At 38.7% G+C, this 12916-nt stretch overlaps 1 long non-coding RNA gene across 1 annotated transcript in view; it reads right to left on the bottom strand.

Moving 5' to 3' along the window:
* The window catches only part of LOC136991109 (uncharacterized), a 33948-nt gene extending 26579 nt beyond the window's left edge, over positions 1 to 7369 (bottom strand). The window contains exons 1-2 of the long non-coding RNA XR_010883140.1: positions 7090 to 7369; positions 765 to 933 (exon numbers count right to left, since the gene is read on the bottom strand). This is a non-coding gene — a long non-coding RNA (uncharacterized lncRNA). The remainder of the gene's footprint in view (positions 1 to 764; positions 934 to 7089) is intronic.
* Positions 7370 to 12916: the final 5547 nt, after the last annotated feature.

Below are 12916 nucleotides of genomic sequence, written 5' to 3'. Positions count from 1 at the left end.
GATATCATGCACGCTCAAAGCACTGATAAGGAAATTTTAAATGAAAACATGCAGTAGATCCATGGAGCCAGATCTTTATAGGCTGCCATCTGACCACACAGGTATTAGCATTGTGCAGCCATTCCCATGTATTTACCATAAGTTATTATATGAGTCAGAAGTCACATACTGACCTTTGCAGTCCATTAATTTTATTTTTTCCTCCTGTTCAATTAGTGCAAGACCTTGAGTCATTGTGGGTAACCCCAGGAGAATTGTAATTAAGAATTAATATAAAGCCAATGTGTGGTGCAAAGCTCTGAAGTACTTTTGTCACCACGTGTTTATAGTAATGAAACCATGATGAAGATTTTATCGCTGAGTAAAACACTTTTGAATGTACAGTCACTGACCTGCAAACTGTTCACATGGTGAATTAGGCTATTTGCCTAAAGATCTCTCTCACAGCTGAGAAATAAACCAGGCTGGTTTTGAATAGGATTTAACAAAATAATCACCACCTACAAGTTTTGAAAATTGTTATCCTTATGCCTCCTGCTGCAAAGTGGGCTTAGGTATTCAGTATGTAAAATCCATTAAGAAATAGGTTTTAGGGTTTGTGTTTTTAAGTTAATACCTGTCAAAAGCAGAGAATTAGGTTCCCAGTTCTTTCACATCATTAACATGTGCCTAGGTTGGCACACAAAGGAAATACTACTCCAACAAGGACTAATTTTGTAACTAACCAGATGAACTGATGAAACATTTGCAGTTCTTCCTGTTACCTTTTAGTCACTCAATCACGTCTTTAAATTCCAGGATGGTGTAGAACGACATCATGCAGCAATGCAACCAGACAGAACAAATATTTCAGTATGGTCCCAGTCCTGAAGGTCCTCAGCACACATGGTAATCAAGGTGCATAGTCAAGTCTTAATACCTTCTGTGCAAAAGCTGAAGACATCCAAAAGAAAAAGTTAAAAAAAGAAAAGAAAAAAACAGAGGGTTATTTATTGCTTACCATAAGGTTGCTCTGGCTCATGTTATAAAAAAGCAGCTAGTGTGAAGAAAGCTACTGTAGATACTCCAAGATGTGTCCCCCTTCCTTCCCGTTGGCTGCGGGTAGGTATTACCCCGCAGGCTGAATAGCTTTGTTCTGCTTGTGGGACGTCAGCTGTGCTTGCAGCCTCCATGCCTGTGCGGAGGGCAAGGACAGGCTCAGGGAAGGCCAGGTGTCCGCCGCACAAAGTCCCACGAAACTACACACCAGGCAAGGGCAGCAGCGAGTCAAAGCTCCTTCCTGGAATCACACTCTTTGCTTCTCTCCCTGAGGTCCTGGGATGGGCCCAACCTTCATGTGACAATATTGTTCAGAACCTCACAGAATTAGGCCTCGAAGAACATAAAGGGTATGAACAGTTGCTGTCTGAATTTTACCTCACCTGCATGAAAATAGATCACTTCAGTTTCCAGAGCAAGCAGTTAATCTTCATAAGCATAACCTACATTCTCTGAAGGAGGAGGAGAAAGAAAGAACTACCCTCTGGAAGTTTGTTCTCTAACATATTTTTCCTAAGCTGACTGATTACATTAATAAGGCATAAAAGGATCTGTATATTAAAAATCCTCCATTTAAACCTTACCTTTTTGATCTACAACAAACTGACAAATCCAGAAAATTCAAAATTATATATGATACTTTATTTCAGAAAAAGAAATAGAAATCTAAGACCCAGACTGAGGACAGCATAATACTTTCCTGTTGAAATTCTTAATTTTGTGTTGGTTTAAATCAGACAATTAACATTATACTCTGGAGGCACTAAAGGCAATACTTCTTGATTTTCCTGAATTTGTTTCCTTAGGGCTTGACAGTGACACTTAGACATAGCTCTCAATAGAGGGTAACATTTAGTCATACCACATTAGGAAGGAGCCTCAGGGGGAATTCACAGGTTCCTATTTTTTCCCGCTCAGAGAGGGAAAGCATTTCACCGTACACTTAAAAAAACCTGTGGCTTATTCCTTCCTTCAGATTGAAGCAGCTCCACTATGTGAAGCAAGAAGAGGAAGGGAGGGCAGCCTAGCTGTGCCCACTCTCTCCTCACTTTGTCTGCTTGTGAAAGTGAAATGAGAGCCTGCTTCCTATACCACGTGGTCATGATACCCCTGAACAGAGCCATCCAGGAAGAAAATGGACAGGTGCAGAAGCATGGAAACTTGTACCTGCCACTGCTGTATCACAGGATGGGAATCATTTCATCTGACTTTAGCCACCTCCTCTGTTCAAGTCATGCCTAATGTCAGAGAGCGCTAAGTACTTCAGAGGAGGATTCATTCCCCCAACATAAGAAGGGATGAACCTCTTGCAGGGACCTCCCATCTTTTTCTGGCTGTAGATCTACCTTTTACCCAGCTGAAATCAGAAAAGATGGATTCCAGCCTTTCTGTTTCTTGCTTCTATAATAGTAATCAGTCACATACGACTAGCATGGAGCTGGTACCAGATTCAGTGATTTCTACTTGGAATACAGTTGGGCCATTATGGTAAACCTGAGAAACACCAGGTCCATTTCATTGGATCAAGCAAATACAAACATCAAACTGGTTTTAAAGAGCCACATATCCCAGCTTCTACTGGGTAAACACATGCCTGATCACACATAAAATAAAAATGGCATATGATGCCGATAGTAGACTAGCTGCAGAAGATGCTGTAAAAGAAACCGCAGAACAAATGGTCTAAATAGCTAGATTATACAGACCACTCAGTTCCTACTCCTCAGACTCTACTTCATAGATCCACTGTGCAAGTTTATGAACCCTTTACAGTGGGACCAAATTAGCTGTAATTGTCATGTTTTATTTGGCCATAAAACACAAAAGAAATTACAAGGGAGGAAGAGTTTGAATATAAAGCATATCAAAATCAAATGAGGTGTTTTCCTCAGTTCCCACAACACCCACCAAATTCTGTGATCTTTAGATTTAATGTCATGTATTAAGCTTTGATTCTTTGGTTAAAGCAAGAGGTCTAACCTTTATGGTTGGTATTTTTAAAGAACAAAGTAAGGCTCCCCTCCCGCAAGCTTTTATTCAAGCACAGATAATCATGGCAATGAAACTACTTCCCCTGAAGTTAGCAAGAGCATTCACAGATAATAATTTGCAGAATAAGGCCAGAAGGGAGGCCAGAATAGTGCGCTATCTGATATCAAAAATGAGCATGCATACCTCAAAAATGTTGGCCTTGTGAGGAGAGGACTATAAGGGCCAAAGAAAAATAAGTCTTTTCCGTGTGCCATGGAACTCTGCCCAGGATCTCAATATGAAAAACACAGCCCATGCATGCCAAGAAAGTATAATCATCTGAAATCCCTTGCTTTTTCCTAAGAGGATAAATGGCCCATTTGAACTCCTAGCAAACTTTACTGGGAGAAAGGGGAATGAGTTTTTGGAGGTGAGGTATAAAATTATAAAATTTATGACCTAGAAGCCACAGCTCTTGAGTCAAGAGTCCAAAACAGTTCTGTTGCTTTGACATTACAAGCCCCAACTGTATGGAAAATGCTCACAGCCAATAAGAATATAATGGGTTGCCATGCCAGCTCTTGCTAGGTAATGAAGCCTCTCCAGTGAAGTGTTCACAGCCAATAAAAGTAATAGCTGAATTTCACTTATTTCCCCTATGCATCAGCAGACTTCTACACTTTTATATCTCTGGAATGTATGCATTATTAGATCCTTGTATGTACCCATCACTGTGGTGTTCAAGTGCTGTTCATCTTGAACCAATGCATGCTATCCAAAACACTCAATATCCAGCTCTAATTTTGCAGTTTCAGGCCATTTCTAATAGTTCCATATGCTTGAAAACGAGTCGGTGAAGCTTTCTTGGCTTTGCTCCCACTCCTTCCTGTATTTGGGCAAGTTGTCTAATTATTTTAATTATGCTTCAAATATTTTTCTCATGGTGCCCAGAGGCCTTCTGTGCTTATAAAGTTAAAATTCATCGTATATGTCTTTTTCCTCTCCTTTAGAGTATGAACAAACTGGTGGCCACTGAAAGTTCATTTACACATTTCCCAGCAAGAATGCCCTCTCAGTGACACTGCATGGAGAACCTCTTCCTTCTTTATGTCCAGGTGTGTCACTTGCACTGTGGACCAATTACCCTTTGAGATCTGACTTAAATTATTCCAAACTGATCTTCCTTGATGTCAGTGAGCTGCACAGCACATACAGCAGAGATCTGTCTTAGGGACGGGGACATCCACAGACCAAAAGCAGGTAAAGAAGTTTGCCTGAAGTGTTTATAAGATTCAGTTTATAATCCATTGGCCCCGTTCACCCAGCTGACAATTGCTGCACATCAGTCGTCTGTGCTTGCATTCTCCAGATTGTGCTTCTCTCACTACTCCTGAAACAGCTGTTTACTCTGCAGATTGTCACAACCATTAGTCCCTGCAGACACAGACAGCAGCTTTTTAAACTTCTCCAGGAGTCTAGCTTTGACTAGTCTTTCCCAAGGGGTTGTTTCAAAACGCAGACCTCCTGCTTGGTGATACTTTCTCCTAGGTTGTTAAATAATTTTGTGTGGATTTCCATCTGTTTTATACCCTTTAGCATAGTTCTTTTTCACAACATGGTGAATGTACCTTGGCAAGGCACCACAGCAGAGTGAAGTCCCACATCCACAGAAAAGGTACATTCAGGACAACAGCAGGGAAAGCTTCCCGCTAACGCCTGCTCTTTAATCCTGCCCTGGAGAGATTCCCTCCAAGTCCTGCCATTGCTGCACTCTTTCTAACAACAGTGGTCAGCAGTTGACCATTTTCCTAGCACAGATGGACCCTAGGTATCTGTAGCCAAAAGTTATTGCTAAAGCCATTCACTGGTATGTCTTCAGTTTGCAATTCATGCTCAAACTCTTGCATTCCAGCAGCTTTTGCTCCACATCGCTGACATCAGCTGGTACCAACATCTGGCCCAAAGTTTAAAGCTCAGATCCAGCTGAATCAGTACAGACTACAGCAATTTCTCTCCTGTGCAGAAGAGTCCTGAACATTGCACTGAAATTAAACAGTTCATCAATTTAATTCTAGCTCATAACACGGTGCTTGGCATTTGGGCCTTATTCAAAATTTCCCATTTCCTAGCAGCAGTGCTACAGCCTGTCAGGTCGGCTCTTTGGGAATTGTACAGCCAAGGACAAGCTGGAAAGGACCCAGAGAAGTCATTTACATCCATCTAGGCTGGCAGACTCCTGTGGATGGCACGTTGTAATAGCTTTCTCCAAAACAGTCTTACGGAACATGCTGAACTGTTGCTAGCATCAATGAAGAAACAAAGCCATGAGTGCAATAGTTTCCCACTTAAAACTTCAAATGATTTTGGAGTAGATTATGGTCTAACAAAACAAGTGCTATATCTAATATCTTTAGTTCTTCTGGCATCACCTATACAAACACTGTGCAGCAAGTGAAGTTGATTCCTGGTTGGATTTGGGATAGCCATTCCTGTAGTGACTAATCAGAGTCATTACTCCATTAGGATTGAGAATAAAACAAAGGTTGTTATGTTTATTTTACTTTGCTTACACAAGGAAGAATGAAAGAAAGCTTTGTTTTGTATTTGTTAAAAAACATTTTTACCTGGATTTGTTCTTACTCATGCTGATATAAATCAGAAATAGTGGCATTTAGCTCTGTGGTATTATCCCAGTGTAAAACTGCCATGAAATAAAAATCAAGTTCATTGTAACTAGAGTAATGGTATCAAAGATCCTTTTCATCATAGGAAGCGTTACTGAAATGGGTTTAACATAAGATTTTAATTGGATTTTTTGCAGTTTTGATAATAGTAAAAGTGCTAGATTGTTTTTTTTTCCTGTTTTATATATTATACATGACATTCATCTATAAAATCACAAAATATCCTATAAGTCTAAATGCAGTACTAACCACAATTCTAAATAAAAAGTAGTAATTAAAAATGAACAGAAACAATGCTTAGGCTAAACTTTGAATCCACAGAAGTCAGGGTAGTTAGCTTAAGCTCCCTTGAAAACCTGTCCAACCTTTCATTCATAATGTGTGTATGCAAGAAAAGGCAGAGATGGAGTTAAAGTTGTCATGACAACTTTACTTCCAAATTCTCTATCTTTTGTGGAATGGCTACTTAGGGCTACATGTTGCTCAGCAAAACTCTTGACAGTGAAGTAGTTTCATAGAAGCAGCCTAACAGATCAATAACTTGGTTTTAATTTTAACGGAAATGCATTATGCAGATATATAGCCAGAGAGAATAAAGACTGAGCGCATAATGAACCCAAGCATCAGCTAAAACAGATTACTTTGTGTTTGCAATCAATATACTTATGCTAGCAAGATTTTTTTTCTTTTTAGTATCCCTCACCCTTCATATAGAAAACATTCAGATGATATCTGAACTAGCAAAGATGACATATTCATTTGCCATCTACAGCCTCAAACATTACCAAGCTATTTAATTTGTTAGGAACATAATCAGAAAATGCCTCCTCCCAGAGGAAACAAGATAAGCTTTCAAACACTATACAGAGACTTGCTTGCAATGGGAACTGTGCATCAAATCCCCTTGCATAGTATTAAACATTATCTCCTCACATATGCTAACCTCTGAACTTCACAGCAGAAAAAGTCTTTCACAGATCACCTTTGTTTGTCTCATTTTCCTAGGAGTAGAGCTTTTACTGAAACTTTGTAAAGTTATAAAAAGCAAAAGAGAATACAAAAAAGCCTTCACCTTCTGCTCTCTGTTCTTGCAAGTCCTCACTGAAAAAGGAAAAAAAAACTCATTTGATCTTGTAGCAGATTTTTTCCTGTAAAATGTGATTTCAAGTGGTAAACAGTGAACTTTAAGAAATATATTTAATCTAAAACACTTTTAAAATCATAACTCTGAGTCAGACAAGAACTTAAATCCAGTATCTGTGTAGACTGGAAAGCTCAAATTGCTTTCCAGTTTGAGTTTTCCTATCTGCGCCTGAAAATGTCACAAAAACCTGCTGATAAAGGAAACTCGGAGAAGAACTGCAAACATATCACTTTTGTTACCCAGCATGCTCACCTCAAAAATGTAATCCTCATCCAGGAAAGCATTGCCTGAAATAGGAGCTCTGCTTTATAACCAGTGTTTGTAGCAAGCAGAATTTGTAGTCCACGACTGTGGTTCCTGCACACGGCAGAAACGTGCTGACCAGAGAAAGAGCAACCACAGCAGCACAATATTAACCAACATTGGTAAACTCTGCATCCAGTCCAGATTTCACCACTGCTAATAGAGAGAGTTTTTACTTTTTAAGTGGATCCACAGCCCAAGATCTCCATCTGCTCTGCATCAGACTTACAGCAGTCCACTTTTTCAGACCTGCTATTTGCAACTAAGCCATGTGCTCCATGGGATCATGAACTATCTGTTCAGAGTAAAGGAGATTTACCCAAGTGGTGCTAAAAGGCTGACTCACCCGCCTCCAGGGAGTCCCTGCAACTTGGTTAACACGTGTAGCTGTTAAAAGCTGTTGAAATGATGGTGCTAAAAAACTAAACAAGCACCGCAGAGAAAAGGCTGGCTAAAATAATCGAACCATGAAAACAAAGTAAAGATGAATGAAATAAGGGGGGGGGGGGGAGCAGGAGGAAGACAAAGGGTGAAGACATCCAGAGCTGAAAATCATCTCAAATCAGTTTTCTCTCCCCCACTGCTTTCTCCTCCTCCTACCCCTTCCCCATTTCCTATCTTCTCAATGCTACTTATAAAAATCTTTGGCCTCTACTGTCAGTTTAGCATTACAAATCCTCAGTCTGGATTTCATGAAGTCAAGCAGGCTCAGTGAAGATCACTGGGATCAGCTTACTCTCGCTATAATCTCACCCAAATCCATGGAGTTACATGAAGGATAAGCTGGAACCAGTGATGTTTCCTGAATCTTCTGACATCCAGCTTTGGGAGCTCCATAACTCCAGACTGATGATACATGCTGAATGGTTTTCCAGACACTGTGGGGGAGAACTGGAAAATATGAGCTCCTTGGATGGCTTTCATCATGACAGTTACACTACATCTGCCATACATCAGAACAGTTCCCATGCAGCCTACCCAAGATTCATAACAGCTCTGAAAATACCACTATACTTCACCATGCTGAAAAACAAATTTCTCCCTAGCTGGGGAAGTATATTTTTCTAGGTGCAATGGCAAGGAACACAATGTCCTTTAGAGCAACTTAAGAAAAGAAATGATCTGATTTCTAGAAAGCCTCTTGCAATCGCTACTTTTTTTATCTACAAATTCTCTGCAGTTGTTTATTTGTGAAGTGATAATCCTCTCCCTCTGTCTCAGCAGAAACTTCTTTCTGGGAGATAAAAAATCGTTTGTACAAATCTGCTGTATTGCTTGTGAGTAGTAATAACAAACTTGCATCAAGGCTGTATTTTTTTTTAATTATTATTTGCACTGCAATAGTGCGGGAAGCCCATGGCTGACACTGGATGTCATTGTGTTGGAATTGTGCGTACACAGGATAAGAGACACTGACTGATCAGGCACATCGTCTTCTAAATGGAAGAGGCAGGGGAAGAAAAAGAATCAGAAAACAAGACTGTAAAAGACCTCAAGAAGCCATCTAATACATGCTTAGCTGTGTGGCAGGTTCGATTATTTGTTCTTTCATCTGTTTTATACATGGAAAATCAGTATTGTGCCCATGAAGCCTATTGGCTGGCTATGGTAGAAGTGGAAGTTTAACACAAATCTCACAAGTCCTGGTTGATAGTGTCCATGAAATATTTTATGTTTAAGTGAACTTGGGAGCCTCTAAGGAAGACAATCATAAACTTGCTACCCACATTTGCTACTATGAAACAGTGAGCTAAAACAGAGAAAATCTAGATATTATCTACAATTATTTATTTGTTTTTCTGTGCTCATGCATACTTTAAAAAAAGCATAAAGTCCACAAATAGGTGTCTATATTAAAATATCTCCACCTCATTTATCACACTGCATTAGATATTCATTCTTCTTTCACTATCAGTAAAAACACTATCCTATGCCATATATAATATATGAAAGTCACACTGTACAAAAAATCACAGGAGATAAAGTACTAAAATTCAAAAGCACTATATCCCCGACAGACTTTTTACACGCTGCAGTGCATCTTTTCCTATGTATTCTGCCTGTTCCACAAAGCAGCGTACATGCCTAATGTCAGATAAGCTCATCCTTTTAGTCACTTACTGTAGATACTGAGTTTCTTTTCAATGAAGAAGAAAAAATAGTCCCAAGTTACAGACAGTTTCCTTTCCTTGTCTATTGCTATGTTATTATTGCTTCTCAGAGCTGAAGTATAATCACCTTCTTTCATAGGTTACTGTTTCTACCGTCTATTTCAAATAAGGTTCATACATTGATGCAGGCAAGATTAACATGGCTTTCCTCTTTAATATAAATCCTTTGATTTGTTCCTGAATGGACTGTTCTCAAGTCCCTTGCTAACTGCAAGGGACAATGCTGTTTATCATTTCCCCCTGAAAGCAGCCATCCAGATCTGGATATTACAATACTTTGAATTTAGAAACCATGAAATATAAATGTGTCCCTATCAAGAGTGAGTAGAAATTAAATTAATAATGTTTATTTTACATCTGAAGTACCATTTACATTTACTTCACATTTAGGACATCTAGATAAAAACCACCACTAAAATAGACAGCTAGCACTGAAGATTTTTTCTGAAGAAACAACATAGAAGTTTAATATTAAAGTTAATGAAATGTAGATCCCTAGAAATAAAAATATAAATAATTGTGCTTGGTCAAAAAGCTAATGGAGCATTTCTCCCTTGGAAAATGTCAGGTTTTTTAAGCCAACACATCTTAGGAGAACTGCCTGACAAAGAATAATTCTTGCTTTGAAAGAAACTGGCAAAATCTTTAAAATGCTTCAATATATTATTTTGAAATGACTGCTTTGAAACGTTTTTACGTCCATATAAAACATATTCTATACATTAAAACTGAAACAAACAAATCAATATAATAGCTTCAGTCACAGTAAATTTCAGTTTTCCGCAATTTTGTTTCCAACTCGGAACTGTAAGCACATTTCAGAGCTGTTGAATTTCCTATTAGATAGAAAGTCTGATTCCAGTTTTAGGATAATACTTACTTTTTACCAGATGAATGGTTCTTTCCACTAGCAATCCTCTTCTCCAGGCATGAGCTTCTACAATTAACAAAGTTGAATATTACAACATGCAGGATACTTAAACACAGCAGAAGTTAATGTAGCTGTGCTACAAAAAGTAATATCCTCTGCTGCTGACAGTGCGCTAAAAGTGTGAAGTACATTAAGTCCCCATCTCAAGCTACAAAATCAAGTTATCCTATAGTTTTTGAGAAAGATTCCCATTTGACACAGACTTGTACAATTCTAATGACTTAATAGGGCCATGCCTTACACAAGCTGAGGACTTGATGCTGTACAGGTATATGCTTTAGCTGGAACCAACAAGTCACACTGTGATGAATCTTTAAGATGTACCTTTCTGTACTTTCTCCTTAAAGAGAACAGACCCAATGGGCTTGAAAACTTTCCAAACAGTTTTTGTTAGAACATAACCCAGAGCACCAAATTTACTAATGGTATGAAATGTGGAAGCTCAGATGCACTGGGTGACAGAATAAAAATTAAAAGGGAATGTGAGGCAAATCTCCCTCTTGTCGCCTATGTCCTTGCAGGTGATTCTTTTTCTCCAGGCTTGCTCTCAGTCCAGCAAGCTTGCTGGGTTACAACAAATGACATGGTCCCTCCTGTATCCATGAGAAAAGTGTTTTTCTTCCATCCCTTCCGTGTCTGCTCCTTGCTCTTCTCAGCAATCTCTGTCTTTGTCCATGCTGAGTTACCCTGAAGGCTGGGAAGCGCTCTCTCTTTCCAGAGGACTCCACTTGAACGAGGCCAGGCTGAGGCAGCCTTCCTCCTTGCTGCCTAGCCAGTTCCTTTCCTCCAGAGAAGTCTGACCTCCCAAGGAAAGAGATTCAGCTAAGGTTGAATTGGTGCAACCATGAAGCCACTGAAGGTTCTGTATCAGCTTGCATGTGAAACTCCTTCCATTCCTGTGATATATCACTTCCCAACATCTCTCCTTCTCGAAGGTCCTTAGAACAGAAACAATACCTTCCTTTGTTCTCATCAAGGTCTTACCACAATTTGAGCATCATCATAGTTCAAATGTTTAGGAATCTTTCTTCACTGAAGACTCAGATAGTTCATCAATGTGTATATGCACAATATCATGCTTTTGCCTCTCTCTGTTGAAGTCAACAGCAATACAGTCCCTCCAGAAAAAGCAGGGTTTGCCTTGAGAGCTTGATCATGCAAGATGCTAGTCCCATCCAGAGGAGCACCTAGGCACACGCTTAATATTAAGCATGTAACTAATGATATTGATTTCAGTGAGATTATTCATGTGCAGGAGTTAGAACAAAATATCTACGCCAATGGAAAAATATGTATAAAGTAGAAGCTGCTGTGTAGACATACTATTTAATGTGTATCCTTGCCCCTGCTGTTTCAAGATTACAAGACCTGATTATAACCAGTGGTGGTTATAATACAAGACACTGCCATATTGCCATAGCCAGTAAGGAAGGTTCTTTTTCAGTTACCCCGATAAAGGCTATTATTTTAAGTACAAAAGCCCTAAAGCCCTTAATTCTGTTGCCTGTTGGATATTAGTTCTGTTGCAAGTTGGATATTTAGCTGGCAAAGGTAATGTCTGTATGTAAGCAAATGGAGAATCATTACAGGTTCATTTCACAATTTACCTTTGCTGTATCTGAAAAAGAAATGGGCATAGGTTAATCCCCTTTTGCTTAGAGGAAAAGCAAGCAAAGAGATTGCCTAGAGCAAAATTAAGAAACAATTTTCTCTTCTTACTGTTCCCATTTTATCTTATCTTTCCACTTCATCCTGAAGCTGCTGCCGATAGTACTAGCTGCGGAATTAATGTCTTGCCAAAATGGTGAGAAAATACTTTTAAACAGTGAGATCTATTAAATTATGCAGTAGTTTCCCCAGGAGAAAGGATGGGAGCCGTATTGCTTGAGTAGTTTGAAAGTGGCATGGATGAAAGAAAGCATTCAAAACTATATTCTAGAAACAATCCCGTATTAATTTTCAGAAAATATGATAATAAGGCACCAAAACTGACCTTTCACTGTATGCAAAAATTTGTAATTAAAACTCCTATTTATACATACCATTTATTAATAATTGATTATCTGTATCACAAGAATCAGCTTAGGTGCCTTGAATAATTTTAGGGAAGAAATACTGAACAATGTTTGTTACTGGTGATGTTTCTAAAAGGTTAACACTAAATAACAGGTAACCAAACCCAAGCACACTTCATAGACCTCATCTGTAATGCTATAAGTTCCAAAATAGCAGAAGATCAGCTTAGTTAACTTTTCTTAACTAAGAAAAATTTGTTAATGTATCATTTGCTTGACTATTTTGTCTGTTCTTCTTGTCCCTGAGTAGACTGTGAATTTTTAAAATGGAGTGTAAAGATACAGCTAAAAACTTTCAGTGAATTAATTTTGTATATAATATCATATCACTGTATATTGCAGTATTTGAAACATCTTCTGTGTAGCATTAGCAATAGCAAAAGCGTCATGATCTTTATGGAACTTTTGGCTCTTCTTTTTTGTATCTTTGAGATACAAGCAGCTGGATTGTTTGGTTACTTTGCTGATTTTTTAAGGTTTAGGATTTAGCTTTTAGAAGACTGATGGCACTGGGAAAAACTGGTATATAGATGGCTATTGAAGAATGAAGAATGACATTTTAGTTAGGCTAGAAGGCCTTTTTGAAAAAAAAGCAGGAT

Source organism: Apteryx mantelli, chromosome 1, assembly GCF_036417845.1.
Source record: "Apteryx mantelli isolate bAptMan1 chromosome 1, bAptMan1.hap1, whole genome shotgun sequence".
In the NCBI taxonomy this organism is placed as follows: domain Eukaryota; kingdom Metazoa; phylum Chordata; class Aves; order Apterygiformes; family Apterygidae; genus Apteryx; species Apteryx mantelli.
The sequence above is the reverse complement of the archived record's forward strand: the minus strand, read 5'-3'. Positions and strand labels throughout refer to the sequence as shown.